Raw genomic sequence first — 21,735 nt, 5'->3', positions numbered from 1 at the left:
ATTTTATTTTAAGAGCCATATTTCACAGAATATACTCGGTTATACTCTTAGTTAATAAACGAGCTATGACGGAAATTCTTCATTCTTCCTTTTTCAAAGCTTATTTTCCACATACTTCGGTGCCTCCAATAATTGACAGCTTTGTACCTACCCACCTGTTGCCGTTGCGCAACCGAAGAATCTCACACATTGCCGGAAGCAGCAGACATAAAATTCAATCCTTCCAAGCAGAGCAGTCTATTTTTAACCTTGACCTGCACACTTCCAGCCCTTGAACTTTGTTTCTGCAAACCTTTTTCGGGGAATCTGCTTTATTTTTAGAATCGGAATCAGCATCGAGGCACCTACCCATCGCTTTCCATTCCACGTGCTGCAGCTCCACCATGCAGTTCGAAAATCAAACTCCATTTCCGACCGGCTGATTCGCATTTGCATTCGCTCTCCGAGTTTTTCCCCGTCCTGGTTCGGGAGAGTATCTCCCGATCCGACAGTTGTATTAACGGTGAGTTCCCAGAACAGCCCAACGTGGCCCAGCACCAATGCTTGGCGTCACGACAAAACGAGGACTTGAAAAGCGAAAGCAACATCAAAACAGAGAGCCATGTAATGCGAGAATTTCGCCACCCAATCTCTCACACAGTATTTAGCAGGCCGAATAGCGGGAAAACCATTTTCCGCCAACGCCACCCCACTCGGCGAGGGGGCGGGGGCGGAGTTCGCTCGTCTCAAGTGGTGAAAGCGCGCGCCGTAGACTTCGTCCTCATCGTCTTCATCGACATCGCCGTCGCTGGCGGTTGGTTAGTGTTGTTTCGAACACGACGCCGAACACGACGCGTGTGATATTGAGCCCTTCGGGAGGAGGCCCTTTTGTGCACTTCTAGGGGCGCAATTTAGCTCCCCCCTCAGTGTTTTCGGGGTTCGTGGTAATCGGGTCGGAAAAGAAACGCGTCGCGGGATCGGAACAGGGGTGAACGGGTTGCGAAAGACGGTCAAGCCAGTGTTTGGTGGGAAAACACTGCGATTGAGTGTATCAGTTCGCGCTGGATTGTGTCTTATCGGTGTTGGGAAACTTTTGTGATCCGGTGATTTCTGTGTCGCTTTGATTTTTGGGAAAATTTTGATTTCCGGTTAATTGTGAATAAAGAAAATCTACCAATACGAATAGATGTTCGATTAGTGCTTAGCGTGAAAGATAGTGCTTGTAGAGCTTACAGTTTGAGTAGAGTGCCCTTCGATAGCTGATATCTGTAGTGGTAGTGCAATTGTGATACGCATATGCAATATTAATTAAGTAGTGTAACAACAGCGAATATTACCCGTGCTGGGTGCTCTACTAGGCCGCTAGTTTTCTTGAGGAAAAGGCCTTCCCAAGTAAGGATGTCAATGAAGGAAGCAACAATGTGTTACTGCTAAAGATTACATATCGCAAACTAGGGAAAAGCAATTCTGTCAGGGGTCGTGGGACATGCATTTTTAATGAGTGAAGCTCGACGATAAAAACCTTTATCAGGTGTTCTCGGGTGCGAAAGTGAAAATTGTGTAGAACACACGAATACTGTAACCAAGCTGCTAAGCGCAGTTGTCGCCTGCTGAAGAAGTAACGGAGCATGTTATTGCGTACGTTCGTTATTGTCGTCGACGTCGCCGGCGCTGGTGTTGGGTAATCCAATTAGGAAGAAAACGACACTTTACTGGGGAAATGGGAACACCAACCTGGCAAACTTCCTGGTGTTATTGCTCGTGGGAATTGTGATATTTAATTGTGAATGGAGAGACAGCAAATTACGGCAGCACAGCTTTCATGTTAATGGAAAATGTTTGATAACAATCGAGGATAGTCGCTTGCATGTAGGAAATAACTACGATTAGTTGCTAATTCCTGCTCTGGTTCAAGAGGATATCTGCTAAGTGCATCCAGGACAATCAGGTAGGTAATTAAGGTTTATGACAGATTGAAATTTAATAGAGCTTTGAGGTTACTGGTAAGGTTTCATTCGTTTAAATCTTCCAATGGTGGATTTAGGATAATGCGGATAAGCCACAGAACAGGGTTCATCATCAGAATGTTCGCATTCCACCAAACATGTGCAATGTGCATGATAGCAATATAAACCATTGATTTTTTTTTTGATTTGATGAGCCACACAGATTGTATTATATTCTCAAGTCACTATTAAAAGCCAAGGTTTTGTTTGTCATGATTTAATTTGGAAATGAATTAATTGATTGACGAGATTTCGATGAAAATTTTGTGCACTTGAACAAGACAGCACTGAAATGTGTTTATGGCAACGAAGCTCTCCCGACGTAAACAAAGGGGCGAATACCCCAGCCAGAAGCAGTGTTGAAAGTGTTGAAATGTTGAAGTAGGCCGTTTCGACTGTTTTTTTACGATTAAGGTGGCTCTGACTTTGAGGTTGGAAAAGCAGTTCTCTTTTGTTTCAAAGACGATAAACGAGTAAAACAGATCAGTGACCATCGATAAACCCTGGGAAACAGCCTCAAAGTGAGTCCAAGGTTGGTGAAAATGTTCAGAAACATTCAACTCTTGTGATGAGACTCATCGTAAAGGTTAACCCGAATGGGATTTCAGACAGTGGTAATGGAATCCAACAGAAAGCAAACTTGGTTTAACATCGATTTTAATTACATATAACAATGTTTTCTCTAACAGATCACAACAAAGAATAAGAATTTTGACTTCCGGTTTAAATGACAGTTCCTAACCGAAGGGCTAATCAATCGTTTGTGTAAGGGATAGAAATTTGATAATCCCAACATCCCCATTCAATTTACATAATCCACCAGTCCAGTGTTTCCGGAAAATTTTACCTGGCAATCCCTTGATCATCACATCCGCTAGCTGCTCATCCGTCAGCACGTATTGTAGAAAATATGACCAAGTATGACCTTATTAATTCTCATTCTGAAAAAAAAAAAAAAAAAATTTGATTCACATCAACAATCTTAATCCACGTTCATCCTCTGCTACGCGGTCCGTAGATTGGTTGTCCTTGAAGTACGTCTCTGGTTTGTTCATCGCTATGTCAATATCTTTTAAGAACCGCACCAATCAGGATCCATGACACACCGCTGTTGGTAGACGATCAAGATATTGTTGTTTGCTTCCGGGTTGAACAACAAACCGTGATTCCACAAATACGAAAAACGAATCCAGACAATGACTTCCTGTCGAACAAATCGTTCACTCAACTTGCGTCTGCGAATGCTTTCAGCACCAGGTTTCATTCATCTCTCATGTATACTAGCCAGAAGTCTAGTGTACCGCGTCTAAGATGTACCCAATGTTGTTCAGTTCGACAGCTCTGAAACTGGCTGAAATAATTAGCAGATCCGGTACATATGAACATGAGAGATCCGACCAATTTACGATTAGGCTTAAGTCCGTTTCTCTCTACAATCATCCTAAGAAAACTGTTTATTTCATCAACATCCGACATTTCGTATTTGTTAACGAAACGAAGTTTCACTTCCTCCACAAGCGTCACGACATGCAATAAGGATATCGTCGACATACAGAATGAGAACTCTGCAATTCAACATCGCACATATGAATCACCCATCATGTTTACATTGCTTGCACTCGCGACTCATCTCGTGATGAAGAAGGAATTGACTGACTGCGAATGTGTCTTTTGCATACGATGGGTGCTACGATCTGTCATGTGACTGAAGAACAGTATATTAGACTTGTTCATGTTTATAGGCCTGTCCAACGCCACACATCTCCCCTCTTCTCTAAAAAAATAACGGCTGGCATCTATATTTAAAGAAAAAAATAACTTTAGCGACATTTTATTATTGATGGGATTACTCTCTCACAATGATAAAAAGAAATCTTGAACCAAACGATCACTTTCGGCGCATTATTGTACAGTGAGCGTCGAATTTCGTAATCGAAAAACACTATGGATAAACCATCATTATGGTTGCCCAACTGAATATGGAAAATCATTCTCAAGACATTCCCGTGCAGTGGTAACTCGCAATAGAAACACCATTTTTAATAACCCTTTTTTTGCTTCTAGTAAAAATCATCAGTACTAATACTACCTTTACTTTCTTTGAGCACACGTCTATTTCAATATGTAACTATAAATGTCAAACAACCAGCAACAAAAACTAGAAACCGAACCGGAATAGTATCGATAAACTGTTCTTAACTGTAGTAGGATATCTTTCCTCAATGCAATCAATCTCCACGAGCACCTTACGAATTTACGATAAAATCTTAATTCTTGTGGGCGTTCTACCATTGTGGAGGAATTTAAAATCTTGCCTGCGGACGTTCTACTACAGAGTTCTCACCATTTCGGTCTGTAGTAATACTATTCTTCTTGCGGGCGTCCCACCAACGCAGAGGAAGAATCTACTGAATGCGGGCGTCCCACCACGCTGAATTGTGATCATTCCTATCCACAATAACACCATTCTTCTTGCGGGCGTCCCAGTAACGCAGAGGAAAAAACACATGAACGCGGGTGTCTTTTCACGCTTAACTAAAACAATTAAACTCTCTTTAACTCCTTGCTTAACAGCATCCTTAAATTTTTCAACAGAAAGATCAACAACATTCAAAAGGTACTTTTTACGAATTTTAGCAACACAGGCCACCAACAAAATTCACCTAATCGAAATATTGCTTTCTAAGCACAATACATCTAATCCACGCGGCATTGCAGATATTTTATGTCACAGTATCATTCGATTTCACTACACTAAGATACAAGGAGCATTGCGATTGCATGTTTTCGGTAAATTCAACTATTGCAATCAAGAAGAAAATTGGTTTGGATTTTCTTGACCCAACTCTGTCCATTGGCGATTCCGGCCACCGACCAACCTACACCAGGATTGGATTTTTCTTGACCCAACTACGTCCAACGGCGATTTCGGTCATCGATCAATCAACTCCAGGATTGTATTTTCTTCCCCCAACTAGGTCTTATGGCGACGCCGACCACCGACGAACCTACTCCAAGATTGGATTTTCTTGATCCATTCAGATCCAATGGCGGTTTCGGTCACCGACCAACCCACTCCAGGATTGGATTTTCTAGATACAACTAGGTCCTTTTTTGCACCTTATTTAAGTTTTCACTTGTCTATAATTGACGAATTTCGCGCCAACCCTTCTACGGGACTATCTATCTAAGGTATCTTAGTGAAGGTACTCAAAAAGGGTGACCTGACTGTATGCGATAACTGGCGAGGCATTATGTTGCTGTGTACCGTTCTCAAAGTTCTATGCAAAATTATCCTAGCCCGGATTCAGGAGAAGATCGATGCGACTCTCCGGCGGCAGCAGGCAGGATTCCGTGCCGGAAGATCCTGTGTGGACCATATTGTCACGCTCCGTATCATTCTGGAGCAGGTCAACGAATTCCAAGAGTCCCTTTACTTGGTATTCATTGACTACGAAAAAGCTTTCTACCGTCACAATCATGAGAATTTGTGGGGCGCTCTGAAGGAAAGGGGTTTCTAAGAAAATTATCGGTCTCATCGAGGCACAGTACGCGGCCTTCCCGTGTAGAGTGCTGCACAACGGGGTCTTGTCCGACGCTATCCGGGTCGTAGCTGGTGTGAGGCAAGGATGTATTCTATCACCGTTACTGTTCCTCATCGTAATCCACGAGATTCTGGTAGATGCGATTGACCGTGAACCAAATTGCGGGCTGTTATGGCAGCCTATAGCCATGGAGCACATAAACGACTTCGAATTGGCTGATGACTTTGCACTCCTCGCGCAACAGCGCTCTGATATGCAGAGTAAGCTCAACGACCTTGCCGAGCGCTCCTCTTCGGCAGTTTTAGTCATCAACGTCAACAAAACCAATTTATTTATTTATTTATTATCAGACTAAGGCCGGAGTGGCCTGTGCTGCTCATAAAAGTCTTCTCCATTCAGCTCGGTCCATGGCTGCACTTCGCCAACCACGCAGTCTCCGGAGGGTCCGCAAATCGTCTTCCACCTGATCGATCCACCTTGCCCACTGTGCACCTCGCTTTCTCGTGCCCGTCGGATCGTTGTCGAGAACCATTTTCACCGGATTACTGTTCGACATTATGGCTACGTGCCAGGCCCACCGCTGGTTCTCCCTACAGCTGATGCAACTCGTGGTTCATTCGCCTCTTCTCACATACCGTCCGCCATCTGCATCCTACCATGCGTGTTGGTCCTCCACGAGCATCGTCCAGGTCTCGTGTCCGTAGAAAACTAACGGTTTAATAAGCGTTTTGTAGATAGTCAGTTTGGTACGGCTGCGAACTCTATTCGTTCGGAGCATCTTGCAGAGTCCAAAGCACGTACGATTTCCAGCCACTATGCGTCTTCGAATTTCTCTGCTGGTATCGTTATCAGCGATCATCAGTGAGGCCAAGTACACGAATTCTTCATCCACCTCGATTTCGTCACCACCGATAGAAACTCGTGGTGGGTGGCTTACATTGACCTCTCTTGAGCCTCTTCCTATCATGTACTTCATTTTCGACGTGTTGATGACTAGTCCAATCCGTTTAGCTTCGCTTTTCAGTCTGATGTAGGCTTGCTCCATCCTCTCAAAATTACGTTCCATGATATTAATGTCGTCGGCGAAACCAAATAACTGGACGGACTTCGTGAAAATCGTACCCCTCGTGTCGATCCCTGCCCTTTGTATTACTCCCTCTAAAGCGATGTTGAATAGCAAGCACGAAAGGCCATCACCTTGCCGTAACCCTCTACGCGTTTCGAAGGGACTCGAGAATGCCCCTGAAACTCGAACTACGCACATCACCCGATCCAGTTTATCCGGAAATCCGTGTTCGTGCATTAGCTGCCATAGCTGGTCCCGATCGATTGTATCATATGCGGCTTTGAAGTCGATGAATAGATGATGTGTGGGCACGTTATATTCGCGGCATTTCTGCAGTACTTGGCGAATGGCGAACACCTGGTCCGTGGTAGAGCATTCGCCCATAAAACCCGCCTGGTACTGCCCCACGAGCTCCCTTGCAATTGGTGCACTATGAAGCCGGTTCCCAGTTCGTTGGTGGTGCCACAGCTTTGGTAGAAGGTAGCCGATCGATGCCGCCTTTTCCACACTTTCTGTCCTGTCCAGCAGATTTTCTGCAGCGCTACGACGTCAAAGTTGCGGGGATGTAATTCATCTTAGATTATCTTGTCGCAACCTGCGAAGTCTAGCGACTTGCAGTTCCATGTTCCAAGCTTCCAATCGTGTGTGTGTGTGTGTGCGTGTGTGTACAAACTAACCCCCACTGTCTGGCAGCGATGTTATGGAAGAAAGCTGACTGTTTTACGTATATTTACAGTCAGATTTAGTCCGGGAGTTAGAAAGTGCTAGCTCTACTGCAGCTCCAGTGACCCATTTCAGACTGCCTGGTATTTCATGACCAGTCCGAGGTCACTTTTGCTAACAATAAGCCCCGCTTGTTTATGCTACCAATATCAATTGGATAATGGATCCATAAACAAACTTCTGGGTTAAGCAATCCAGCGCGTATTTAGTTTTAGTCATTAAAGGCACAGAAGAATACATTTTGGAACTATCTCATCAAATTCGCTCATAACCGGAGACCAGACGCTTCACGCCCGAGCAAGAATAACTGTCATGTAATTTCTTCCCAGGTACGCTTTGACATTTCCGCTGGGTCTATAAGGTTCTTGATTACCTCGATTGATTCTTGATCCATTGAAGCCCGCCGTACAGAAATTGTTGAGAAGTTCACTTCGAGATTACTTTCAAATTTGTTCTCGACATTGGTTCTTGTTGTTGTTGTTGGAATTTGGCGCTACGCTTCCAAGGCTTCAAAACAACGATAATTAACACTACTATAACATAGTCAAACAATCATTTTTAATAAACGCAATTATGAAAGATCCGGAATCAATTTACTGAAAATCAGAAGCTGAACGAAAAAATATGACACACTTGTCAGCCGCAAAAAAGCGACCGGTCACAACCATGGCACACTTCGTTTTTTTCCATGTTCCAAGCTTCCAATCGTGATCCTTTATTCGTCACCTAGGTCGTTGCCGATTGTATTGAGTCGTATTATCTTCTATGTCGTTCGTAATGGTTGTTTTTTAAAGACGGCTTATTGGGCCTGCGCAAACCTCCTGTCTCGTCGGAGGGCCATCGTGTTAGGGCTGTTTAGCGTCCCACCTAACACCAGGACTTGGGCTTGTGCGCTTTGAGCGGCACACGGTCGCTTTGGCAGAGCCTACTTGCGGATACATGCAGCTTTTTTTAAAGGTTTAACAGGACCCACTGTCAAACCCCACCACATCCTAGGCAGGCGCCACAACTCGCAGATGGCCTGGGGAAGGATCGTCAAGCCCTTGGACATAGTACCTGCTGCCCGGGCCTGCGGAAATGTTCCCATGGAACTCAGACATGGGTTATAATACAGGGCTTTCCTAAACTTTTTATATTACTCAGTTCACTTTTGTTGAAGTGAACTAAATAAAATTCTTGAGCAATGCCGCGAGTTTCCTTTTTCATGTAAATTACTTGAACTGGTGCAAACCCAAGTAATTGAGAAATTTAAATTTTAATCTCATCCAGTGATTTATCATCACTGGGGAGATGTTTTTAGACGACTTTGCACAATCGTTCAGTTTTGTCGTCGTATGTGAAAAATGTTTGCCACTTCTCAGTTAAATACTAAAGAAAACGTTTGCGATCGTCAAAAATCCCGGTAAAACGCGGCATGAAATGAAACCTTGATTCCCTGAAGGTTACTCTAAATCTCATTCCGTTTTTTGCGTTCGATATTTCACTAATATGCAACCATATATACTGTGAATTTCCTCCTGATTACATCCAAATAAATTATCATCAAATATGCAATTTGCAGCCTCAATCAACTATAACCCAAAACCTATTCATTGAACAATAGAAAAAAATAGCAAAGGATGTTAGAGACTGGGAGCCGCGGATAGAGTCAAAACGATTGTCAAAAAATCTCCAAAGCAAGCTGTCAAAAAGTATCCATCGCATCGAGAGAGTTTATGTGCCTTCTGAGCGCAGCCGAGAGAGTACACGTGTAAATATCCTCATACTAATTGTAGTTTATTTCTAACAAAACTCAATTATTTGGTGTTATTCCAAACCTACCGAGGAATGTTTATAAGTGAACAGCATGATTTAATTTTACGATCGGCACAATAATTTATTTAGTACAGTAAATCGACGAAATCTTTGAAATTAATTTTTAAAAGATAAACATAATGATAATTCAATGTGAAAAAATCGTAGCGTGTACATTGAACACTGAGAGGAAATTTGCGAGTTTCAAGAAAAATATCTTGAAAATTAGAATCGATCGAGTCCGCAGCTCCCAGGTTAGAGATAATATTGTTCGAATATCATAACAAAATAGACAATACAACCACAATACAGTATTCAAATTACAGAATTATTGCACTTCAATCTCCTAATCATACCAAAGTGTGAATATTGTCTATGACAGACAAGTAACTACACTCTGATTCTGCTTTTATTAAATATGATAATAGTTGGTAACATAGAACACCGCGCTGAAACAATTTTGTCTTTCATGGGTACTGGGTAGTTAGTAAGACTAGTAACCAACATTTAAACAACAATGTGCATCATTTGTTGTTAGTTATACAACCATAAACCAGTTCGATTCAAGCAGTAGTACGAAAACGAGTTCCATTTGAAAAAAAAATGGGAAAGGCTAGATCACACGAGGAAACCGCCTTTTCCGAGAACGGTAGGTAGAAGCATATGCACTACTTCGGAACGTCTCAACAATTTAACTGACTTGCTGAGCTACGATGCATTTACTTCATAAATTAATGCATTCACATTTGGTGCATGCATTTGGATGTAATCAGGAGGAGCTTCACGGTATATATGGTTGCATATTAGTGAAATATCGAACGCAAAAAAATCATTAAATTTGTAACTGCTATAACTCTCGATTCCCTAGATAAAATATTTTGAAATTTTCATAGCAGACGCCTGGATATTATATCTTTCGAAAGGCGAGTTCAGAATGGATGGACATTGTTTTTCGTTAATAACGGTCACAGGCACACTGTGCCACAATTGGCGGAATCCTTTGCGTCATGGCATGAATCGAATCACCTGGGCTAGGGGTAGATTCGATTTGCTCAATTTCGTTATGAATCAAATCGATTTGATTGCTCAGTTCGATTGGAGAAGAATTATTTTCAAGGTTATAGTTACAAGGAATATCTGGTGTCTCCAGCTTCCTTCTATTTTTTCTGCGCTTTTACAGGACGGTCTGGAATCCTTGTTTCGTAGAAGGAAGTGGAGAATTCAGATACTCCCCCTTTCTCTTGTTTTTGTTAATACTCAGGTGTTTTCCTAGAACGATATTTTTGCAGGATTACCGCCGCTTGTTGGAGTTTTACTTCCGAAATGGGTCCAACGTAAATGGACGGCACGGGTCCAAGCAAAGATCGTATCAGGATCAGTAAATACAAATAGTACCAAAAAGCACTGTGGAAATTAAAATAGCTTCGGGTATTGTTAAAAACTTCCTTCAGCAAAGAGAAAAGACAACCCCACATTACAAGAGCACAATGCGGTCTGATTGGTAATTTTATGGTTTTCCATGGTCCCCGTATAATGATAAAATGAAATAACAAAAACAGAATGTCCTTATCAATTTTGTAAAATGTCATCTTCATATAATTTGACAATTTTGTTCACAATTTATTTAGAAGCCAAATTCGCTTCAAACATTTTATGAACTCATAACGTTTGAGTAGTTCTTTATTCTTGTCCGAACGTACATTGCACAATGGGGAAATCCGATTTCAAAGGTGGAAAAAATTGATAACATTCTTCACGAACAACTTACAGACGATATCAAGAGCTTATTCGAAAGATAATTTTGCAAAGAATTCAGTGAGTGCTGTTTCATGGACGTGGAACGCTTCTGTATGTAGTTATCGAGCTCGTTTTGCCCTAATGCCCCATATACCGCGAGTTCCCTATGAAATAATATAGCTCAATGATTCTGAGCAAGGAAATGATGTAGTAATGTTATTTTAATTGGTATTTTCCAATGATATAATGAAAATAACAAATAATCATATAATTCATTAAAATAGGGGATTTAGGGGTCATACAGCTCATTTAATGTAATTTTTTTATTCAAAATAGTATCACATTTTGCACGGACGACGCACAGATAAGATTAAGGGCTTATTCGAAAGGGAGTTTTCCAAGAAATTCATTGAGAGATGTTTTATAGACGTGAGACACTTCTGTGCGTAGTTATTAAGCTAGTTTTGCCCCAATGTCCCATACATCACAGTTTATCATATTTTTTGTGCTTCTATCTTCCAAGTATTGTACTAAAGATGTGTTCTCCTCTTCATTATAGATCCATAGAAAAGCACTATTCATGCTTTGTTGGTAAAAGTTGGAAATTTAAGGGATTTTGGAGTTAAATAAGTATTGAATTGTACTTTACGTGAATTTTTCATGTATTCTGTAAAAATTAATAAAAATATTATTATTCTCCCAAAATGTTCTACAGACATTGATAAATGTTTGCGAAACACTCATGAAGTTAATCATTTCGCAAGTGTTCTGTTTTGTGATTTATTGGGTAAAACCCGATTTTTTAAATGCTTCTGAAAAGTGCCGATGCCAATCATTCCCAAACCATACCCGTTTGCACAACTAGATAAGACACTTTGATCTTAGCCTTTAGGCCGAGAAGCGATTAACTAGATAAGAGTAAATATATTAGTCGATGTGATAATAGATACGAATAGATAGGAAATATTCATTTCTCATGACATTTCACCCAAAATCTCCTTATGAAATAATATAGCTCAATGATTCTGGGTTACGAAATGAAGGAGTAACATTGATTCAATTATAATTTGTCAATGATACTATAAAAATAACAAATATTCCTAGATTGCATTGAAAAAAAAAAATCCGGGCCCGGAAACTTTTTTTAAATACATAATAAATGAGTTTGTTTTACTCATTTGTCCCAAAATGCCTTAAAGGTCCATTTTTAATGTAATATATGGATATTTGTTTTTTTATGGTATCAATTTCTGTTAAAAAATTTTTGGCAATAATATCAACTATTATCTGTAAATACCTGAATAATCAATAGGCTGTAGATTTCGCCAAAATTGACCATATGTAGAGCTACATCAATGCTTACAAGTTTTTTAAATCACCGTATATTAACCCTAAATGATCATTCGACGTAATATAGTGCAAATGATTTCTTGGGTATTATTATTTTTTACAGAATATATGAAAAAATCACGTGAAGTACAATTTAATACTTATTTGACCCCGAAATCCCTTAAATTTCAAACTTTTTCCAACAAAATATGTATAGTGCTACGCATGGATCTACAATGAAGAGGAAAACAGAATTTCAGTGTAATTTTTGAAAGATGAAAGTACCAAAATATGAAAATTTTTGATGTATGGGACATTGGGGCAAAACCAGCTCAATAACTACGCACAAAAGTGTCTCATGTCAATAAAACATCACTCACTGAATTTCTAGGAAAATTCGCTTTCGAATAAGCCCTTAACCTTATCTGTGAGTCGCTCGTGAGAAAAGTTATCCTATTTTGTATACAAAATTACATTAAATGAGCTGTATGACCCCTAAATCCCCTATAATTGAATATTTTTAATGAATTATATGATTATTTGTTATTTTCATTATATCATTGGAAAATATCAGTTAAATTAACATTACTACATCATTTCCTTGCTCAGAATCATTGAGCTATATTATTTCATAGGGGAATTTGGGCAAAAAGGTAAGAAAAAAGAGTATCTCCCATCACCTCCTATCGATGATCACATCAAGACTCATAACATATGACTATTCTTGTCTAGTTGTGCTATCGGGTATGGTTTGGAAATGTTTGGCATCGGAGCTATTCAAAAGTTATTAAAAATCGTTTTTTACTCAATAAATAACCAAATAAAACATTTGTGAAACGATTTATTTCATTAATTTTTGTTCGGCAAACATTTATCAATATCTGTTCAATATTTTTAGACACTAATATCAACACTTATCTGTAAATAATACTATTTTTTACAGAATATGTGAAAATTGCACATAAAATGCATTTGATGCTCATTTGACCCCAAAATCCCTTAAATTTCCAACGTTTACCAACAAAATATATTTAGTGCCCTTCTGTGGATCCACAGTTAAGAGATAAACACAATTTTAGAACAATGCCTTAAAGATAAAATGACAAATAGTTTGGAAACTCGCGATATATGGGCATTAGGGCAAAACGAGCTCGATAACTACATACAGAAGTGTTCCACGTCCATGAAACAGCACTCACTGAATTCTCTACAAAATTCTCTTTCGAATAAGCTCTTGATATCGTCTGTAAGTTGTTCGTGAAGAAAGTTATCAATTTTTTCCACCTTTGAAATCGGATTTCCCCATTGTGCATTGCTTTAAAGATTACATCTCATTACGCCTCAGTTTGAACGTTTTCAGCAATGATAAAGTTGAAGGCACATTCAAGCGCTATAAGTTCGTCATACCTCAAAGTTTTGGCAAAACAGAATTTTACAGCTCTGGTCTCTATTATTCTATCAGCTGTGAAATATCGTAATCCGATATTTCGTTATTTTTCTTCGATAAATCGGTGATATTGATATTTTGATTATAGTAACGAATCAAACATCAATATTTTGAAATATCGAAACGTCCCAACCCTAACAACAAATGCCTATTGTAATTCTTTATATTATTCCAAGAAGAGAGCTTGGAAACAAAATGCACATAAAATTAAATTAACAGCAGCATGTATTCATTTGTTCGGATGTTCTCATGTTCAACCTCTATAAGCAAAGGTAAACATAGATTATCATCTTTTTTAGGCAAATTTCCCAAGCGCGTGTGGAGTATTTGTTATCAGATTTTCCACCGGAAGAGAACTACAGAAGGGCGGAAATGCTTTCACAAAAATACAGCCAACCAATTATGATCTCAACGGGAATGGGAGGGACACTGCTAAGTTGAACATTTAGTTGCACGGTGTCGTGTGGATAAGCCTTGCGTTTAGGCGATCCTAAATATACACCTAAGAAACTCAACATGCGTCATAAAAATATATTACGAGAAGACCTCTGTCGCGAGAATTTGTTGAACGTTGATGTGGGTAACCTATGCAATGATAAGTAATTAGAACGGCTATGTTAAACATTTCATTATTCATAATCAGAATTCAGCGAGGAACTTAATCCATCGCAACTCTACTCTAGAGGACAAAGAAAATTATTTAATCTATTCTCCTCACTTTTTCTTTTCAGTTCCATACGACTCATTCCAGCAAGAAAAGTAAGTGAAGACAGACAATGGAGCATTGAATCTGCCCTTGGCAAGCGCTGTTGCAATCAATTTACTGCTTAAAAGTTCTCCTTTCCTCCCCCACGATCCAAAAGTAGAAAAAAGTTCTATAGGCACACAAAAGAACAGGGCAAAGCGGAACATGCGTTCTCAACCCTGGTGACAAACATTTGGAGCGAGTTCAAGTGGAACCGAAGAAAAATCGACCAAGAACATTTTTTTCCTCTGTACGCTTGATTGAAATTAAAAGCTCTCCCACGATGGAACAACGGCGGAAACAGCTGGAGAAAATCAACTGATTGGCACCGCATAGAAACATCGCCATTCAGCTGGCGTTGGTTGGTAGAGGGCAAATCACGTCGGGCGACGAGGCGTAAAAACAGAATCAGCGGGAAGAAAAACGAGCTGAGTGAGTTTCTGTGTACAATGTTGCCCATGTTAACACTAGTTTACAAAGAAAACTTTAATCCGTGGGCTATGTTTTAGGTGGGAAAAATTGGGCTAATTCCAGGAATGTTGCCAGTAGCAATAAAAATACATTAATAAATTGATAAGAATAGTTCTAATAATTGAATTATCAAATATAGAAATAGGAATGTTAATTTTTATTATCTCATAAACGCAAAATTCAATTTTTTATTTTAATATACATTATTAATTTCAAAAAGAGTAATTGTCAGCTTACCAAATGTATCTTAATTTTCCAATAACTATTCTTCTTGTCGAGATTTTGCTTACAAATATTTCACCGTTCACAAACTTGAAGTGAAGATACAAATCTGTACATTTAAAAATGAAATGGTCTGTGTTCGTAGCCGCATAACTCGAAACGGCTGGATGAATTTTCTTCATCTCAGCAGTTACGTTCGTTATAGTTTCCGATATGTTTTTATGATATTTCCTTTTGCAAAAATCACGAGTAATATTAAGAAAATCGTGAAGACTAAAATTAGAATCCGTATGGTGATATTGCATGAGCAGTTCACAACGCGCATTCTCGCCTGCTATGTCTGCCATAAATAGGAGAGAATCAGTTGTCATGTGAAATGTTTCAGTGGTTTGTGAAGTAATATTTAAAAAACTACACTTGAAGATGGGCAGGCTTTATATTGATAACCCTGCTGCGCTCTGGTTAATGGAGACGCATGGTACAGCAACTTTTAACTACTGACAGCACCGCCCTTTCAGAGTCAACTTCCATATGACCCGCACGTTTTCCATTTCCAATAATCAATAAACATCTTAGGCATTTATACTTTACAAATAGTTTCCTAATAAGTTTCCAGCCGAATACATACTCTGTAATCTTGGTAGACTGGCAGAAGTTATTAAATAGTCTAATAGTACTCCAAAACTCAGGTTGAAACAGGAAACAGGTCATTATTTTTGGAAACATGCAAACAAATTATATTGCATAGGTAAGCAATAGCTTATTCACTTAGTTCAAACACGTTGTAAACTAGTGTTTATGATGTCGTTGTCGCCATCAAGCATCAACTTGCCAACGGCATCTCCGTTACAGGTAGCGCAGTTTACCATTCTGTTCGTACAGAAAGAAAATTAAAAAAAAATCTGCCGCGACAAAGCAAAAAGGTGCGAGCAAAAGTTGTCGGAAGCCACCGGTGATAAGCTTGAAGTTTCTGTGAAAGGAAAAGTGATAAAAATGGCACCGTCGTCCGTTGTCTCCCCCGCATTTCGCTGGCCTGGCACACCGATTTTCAACCAACCATTATTGTCGGTGTTTGAATAGCTTCCTGCGAGCTGCGCTGAATCGTCATCGATAGCAGCCAGTTAGTCGGTGGTTGGAGCCAGTCGCGAATTTCTCGTGAATTGGAGTACTCCATTAGGGTAGTTTGTGAGAGACGGAAAAATAGTGAATGGAGAGATAAGATCGAAGGAGGAAAATCAGGAAAGAAGTTTGGAAGGTTTGTGGCAGGAAGGAAACTAAAAGTTGAGAATCAATATCGGTGACTTCGAGCTTTTGCAATTGAGCCATTTGCTGGAAGACGATTTGAGAACAGGTGGGTGAATGATATAATTCGATTGATGCTGGACAAAAGTTGTTCCGTGATTATAGCTGGTTCGGCAGCATATGGCGTTAGGGAAGAGTTGTACGGTACGAACATAGAAGTTTTACAGTCATTAAATAAAATATGATTAGAAATCTTAAAAAATAGATGCTAAGAAAACATTATACAAGGTGCTAAGGGCTTAAGCTCTGTAGGCTTTGGTTTTAAAAATATTGAAAATCCATTATGTTATTGAATTCCATAAGATAAGCCAACCATTTCAATATGGGCAAATGCTAAAAAAATCACATTTGAGAGAAAAAGTTAAACTTTGATATATACCATGCGTCTCCATCCATCTTGAAGTTTAGTATATGGTCTTCGATTTTTTTTGCTGCAAATCATATCTAAATACAGAAACATACCAATCCCTTGGTCAAATAATGCTTTCGTTATCGAATAAATAAAATCTCAAAATAATGAAATCAGTCAATTTCTGTGGGTGTGCTACCCGATTCAAATCTGCATTTGAATCTAATATTAAAAATCAGATAAGTAATTCTGGAAATTTGTCATTGAAAGATTTCTAAATCCCCGTATCAGAAGATTTCCAAATGTTTCAAGATTTTTTACCAAATTTTAGAATTTAATCTTTTAACATTTTTCAAATTTCTATCTGTTGTTAATTCGAAAAATGCTCAGCATTGTTTTTTCAGCAATTTGGTAATTTTTTGCCGAGCTTCGCACAGCCGTGCCCCAGCATGTTTTTACTGAAATACATGTCAATGTTGCTAAAAATCAGCAAATAATTTGCTGAAAATCTGCCTACAAACGTCATTTTTGTCGGGATATCAGTTTTGACGTCAAACTTCGTCTGTGTTTTCTATATTGGGGTAAACTTTGCGATTGCGAACAATCGAAAAATGTCACGAAAATATGATAGACTTTAAACGTTGATATCTCAGCCGTTTCTCGATGGCTTTTTAATTTTTATTGCACCATTCGATCAAGGAGGAGTCAATGTTAATTTCTTCTTCTTCTTATTGGCATTACATCCTCCACTGGGGCATTGCCGCCTTGCTGCTTAGTGTCCATTCAGCACTTATTAACCGGGAGGTTTCTAAGCCAAGTTACCATTTTTGCATTCGTATATCATGAGACCAACACGATGATACTTTTATGCCCAGGGAAGTCGAGACAATTCCCAAACCTGCGCCGGCGCCGGGAGTCGAACCAGTCACTCTAAGCATAGTTTTGCTTTAAATCCGCGCATCTTACCGCTAGGCTGAGAAGGGCCTCACGTTAACTTCTAAAAACTCGTAATTACTCTTTATTTTATACGCCTGACAGAAACTTTCCAAATTTTGCATTTACCCAGTAAAAGGGAATAATTAATGTCATTCATGATGCATCTGGTCTGAATAATGCAATGGAATCAGGACATCGGCTCAGGGGTACGTTTCTCTTTATTTGGGAGATTGGTGCCATCGCCTTTTTTCTACAGTCTTTTTCAAAAGTACGTAGAAAAATGGCCATCATTAAATAAAAAAAATCGTTTGATGCAAACTCATCACTACTTTGATCTTGAGTTGTTTGAAGCTAAAGTTTCAATAGCTGCTTTGCTATCAGTGCAGAACAGAAGTGCATATACTGCATTACCCATAATGTGCTGCTGAATTACTGATTGCACTCTACACACGATGGCAACTTTTTTCACCTGGAAACCTATCGTTATCACGAGGTCCTCTTTGGTCGTACAGATCGAACATATCCAAGTTTTGTTCGATACTTTTCCAGAAACAATTACACATTCGTTGTGGAACCACTGCCTGTAACCATCACCATCACATTGAACCATTCGATCACTGTCGTGCTTACGACACAAGCGACAATGGAAATCTTATTTCCTTCGTAATTCGCGAATTGGATTTTGTTTCACTTCCATAGCGATCGGGATTGATTATTTTGGAAAGTTGCGCAATTCATTAAAGGGAGATCGTTCGTAGTAAGCATCGTGACCGGATGCGAGTAAAAAAAATCGCTACGCCAATATTTTGCGTTTACCAATCACCGCAAAATAATACAATTCGGCTGCTGTTACGGCGAAGCAATGAAGGTATTGTGATTATGTAAAGTTCAACACCCCAAGAAAAAGACTTTAGCAAACGGAGTTGTTGTATCTTTTGGATTTATTGAACACTTGACGTGCGGGTGCCTATTTATCGGTTTTTCCATCCCTGCGATTTACCAAATATAGGCAGGAGAACCTGTGCCGTACATAGAAGATTTCTCCATTCAACTTGGTCCATGACCACATGTGGCAAAAAACGAAGTCTATGAAGGGTCTACAAATCACCTCCAATGTCCTCTACTGCTTCTGTTGAATTTCAAATTCAAGATTGAAGATCACCTCTGGAACAACTGAGTATCATTTTGATTATTTTTGATAAGTTTTCCCACTAGCACCATTTTTTACATCTTCAATATTTAAAGTATATATACTATTATAATTGTTTAAATTCCCTATGTTAGATTGTGTAATTGCTGTTTTACCACATATTAAATTTATCATGGGTTTAATCCCAGGCCCGTCACTTAGAGAGAAAAAATGCTTTAGATCTCCTTGATTTTGCGAAATTTTTAAGTTCGTGTAGGATTTAAAAGACATCCTTCGGAGGTTTTTTGGCAAAGCACCAGTTTAGGGAAGGCATGCATATGCACATCGAATAGTTAAAAAGTTATTTAAAGGCATCGTAAATACAACACTTTATGAATTGTAACTACCGTCAGACTTCTCTTATAAAATCAATAACTCCTTTCGAAATGCTAGAAAATAAAGTATGTCCTGAATCCCTGTCAAAATTTTAATCTACAAGCTTTGAAGTATGGCTCACCCAATATTTCAAGTTGTAAATCTGACCCTAAATAATAAAAAAAACAAATATTTCTAAAAAACATTATTGTCGAATATCTAAACACTGAATTAATTTCATAATGTTGTTTAGCTCTGGTGCACTTTCTCCATCTGAACAAAACTAAAAGCTTTGAAGGTTTTAAATTCGCGCCTGGAATTGCTAACTCATATAGGTATGCTTTAAAATCACTGATAAACTTCAATTTTCATTCACTTGTAGAGAGCGTTATTCAGGATGGCAAATTTTTAACGCTGAGTATAATATTATCGCTTGACTCAATGTGAACGCACTGGAACTTTTGATGATCTGAATCAATTTTACTGTAGCAGCGACAGCAGCATCCTTGACATAACCAGCCATCGGATCTTACACAGCTATGGAACTAACCTTCACAAACGCCGTATCGGCCACAGCTGAGCATTGTGGCCACAATTCTAATAGAATCAAAGTAGGATGAGAAGCAAAATGCATGCATGAAACATATGTTGTTTTCTTGGATATCCCTGGTGCACCATATTCAAAGCAGGAGCTCTTTTGATAGCGGAGGAACTTATCCGGTGAGCACGTTCCAATTATTTACTTTTAATTTTTTTTTATTTAATTGCTTGATAATCCTAAATATTATAAAAACTACCACTACATACGTACAGGGCATCGTTTGCTGCTATTGCCGCGGATATTGAGGAAGTCCCAGGTTTTCGGTTCACGCTTTAGTTAGCAACGGTATCTCTTCTAGACCTTCTATTCCCTGAGTAGATAGTACGAATAAGAGCGTCCTTGTAAAGGTTTGCTCTATCTGTCATGAACAACTAGTACATCCCATTCCCTTCACTCTCTGAAGAAACTTTTCTTTCTTCAGTGAATCCTTTTTGTAGTACTAGTCTTCGTAATAAAAAAGGCACAATTACGGAGCATGAGATCTGATCAAATTATTCGTAGTACTACTTGACAAAGCCCCCAGCTGGGTGAGGGTAGCGAGAGTGAGGGTAGGGTAGGATGACACAGGGATAGAGGATGAAGCAATACAGCTTGTACGAGATGTTATAAGAATGCACGCATCCGCCGGTTTCGAAATAAAAATTGGATTACAAACTGTCGGAGACTTTTGGATGCTGTTAGTGAAGAAACGACGAAGGAAAAGAACTTTGATATTTACGAAGAAAGGTCCTCGGTTTCACGTATACGATCTCTAGAAGATACGATGATCTGAAAACCATCGACCAACAAAAATGGAAATTTTACGAATGCTAATGATGGTATTTGATCCGCTAGGACTCATAGCACACTTTTTGATGTTTTTTGAAGTGGTGCTCCAGGAAATAGGCAAACATCTGTAGGATGGGACGACCCAATAGAAGAACCGCAGTTCAGGAAGTGACTGCATTGATTGAATATTTTTTCCGCAGATAACCTCACTATCACACGAATGCATACATTTGTCGATGCGAGCAGAAAATATTGTCGAACGCACTTTGGTTGGCGCTCACTCAAATTTGGCTCGATCCCGAAAAAACAAAACTGAATCGCTGGTTCTGTGATCCGGAGTTTCTGTTACAAAAGAATTATTACTGGTCGGCGAACCAATTTTCTGAGAAAGTCTACAGATTAGGAGCGACGACAACACCTCCTAGTTCACACGGAAACTAGTGAATTAGCAATCCATTCAGCCACTTTTTCAAATTGGGCCGTCCTGCTACGTATCACGGCTTACACACTGTGTTTTGTCAACAACCCAGCAAACACAAGATCGTATATCATATCGAATAAGTGTACAAAGTGGAGGCCATATACGTACATTTTGCATGCAGTCAAATGGAGGAATGCGCCTATATCGCCTCCACCCTGTACACTAGCATATGCGAGTTTGTGTTGGCTGGGAACTTGAAACGTAGCTGCCGCGGAAATCCACGAGAGTTCGGTTCACTAAATAGAGGAGACTTCATCGACAATCTATTTCGCCATGCCCAGTCAGCAGTCTTTTCTGAGGAGATAAGGATCCTCGCTTAAAACCGTTCTTTAAGCAATCCGAGGAAATCGTTTCCAAGTTCTTATTTGTTATACCATTTAGATGAAAACCGCGTGCTACGTGTCGAAAGTCGAAAAAAGGCATGTGTTTTCATCAACCGGAATGCAACTGAACCGATAATTCTTCCCAGGGATCATCATATTACCCGCCTGATCATATTTGGTGTACACGAATAGTTTAAACACCAAAATCTCGAGACGCCAGGTGAACGAAATTCTACAACGCTACCGTATTCCTCACCTGAAGACAGCTTATCGCCAGATTCATCCTTTCACCCACATGGGCGTGGGTTACTGTTGATTTCTATAGGAAGACGTACAGAAAAACGGTTGGGGGTTCTCGCCACTTGCTTAACCATTCGCGCCATGCATCTACAGACCGCTCACACACT

The 21,735-nt window shown here is 39.5% G+C and overlaps 1 protein-coding gene across 1 annotated transcript in view; it reads left to right on the top strand.

Annotated features, from left to right (window-relative positions):
* The first annotated feature begins 1,848 nt into the window (after window positions 1-1,848).
* Window positions 1,849-21,735, top strand: part of LOC134221316 (potassium voltage-gated channel subfamily KQT member 1-like) — an 802,936-nt gene continuing 783,049 nt past the window's right edge. The window contains exons 1-2 of the mRNA XM_062700517.1: window positions 1,849-1,927; window positions 14,358-14,385. The gene's annotated coding sequence lies outside the window, so the exon portion shown is untranslated. The remainder of the gene's footprint in view (window positions 1,928-14,357; window positions 14,386-21,735) is intronic.

This window comes from Armigeres subalbatus, chromosome 3 (genome assembly GCF_024139115.2).
Source record: "Armigeres subalbatus isolate Guangzhou_Male chromosome 3, GZ_Asu_2, whole genome shotgun sequence".
Classification (NCBI taxonomy): Eukaryota; Metazoa; Arthropoda; class Insecta; order Diptera; family Culicidae; genus Armigeres; species Armigeres subalbatus.
This window is presented reverse-complemented; position numbering and strand designations above follow the sequence as displayed.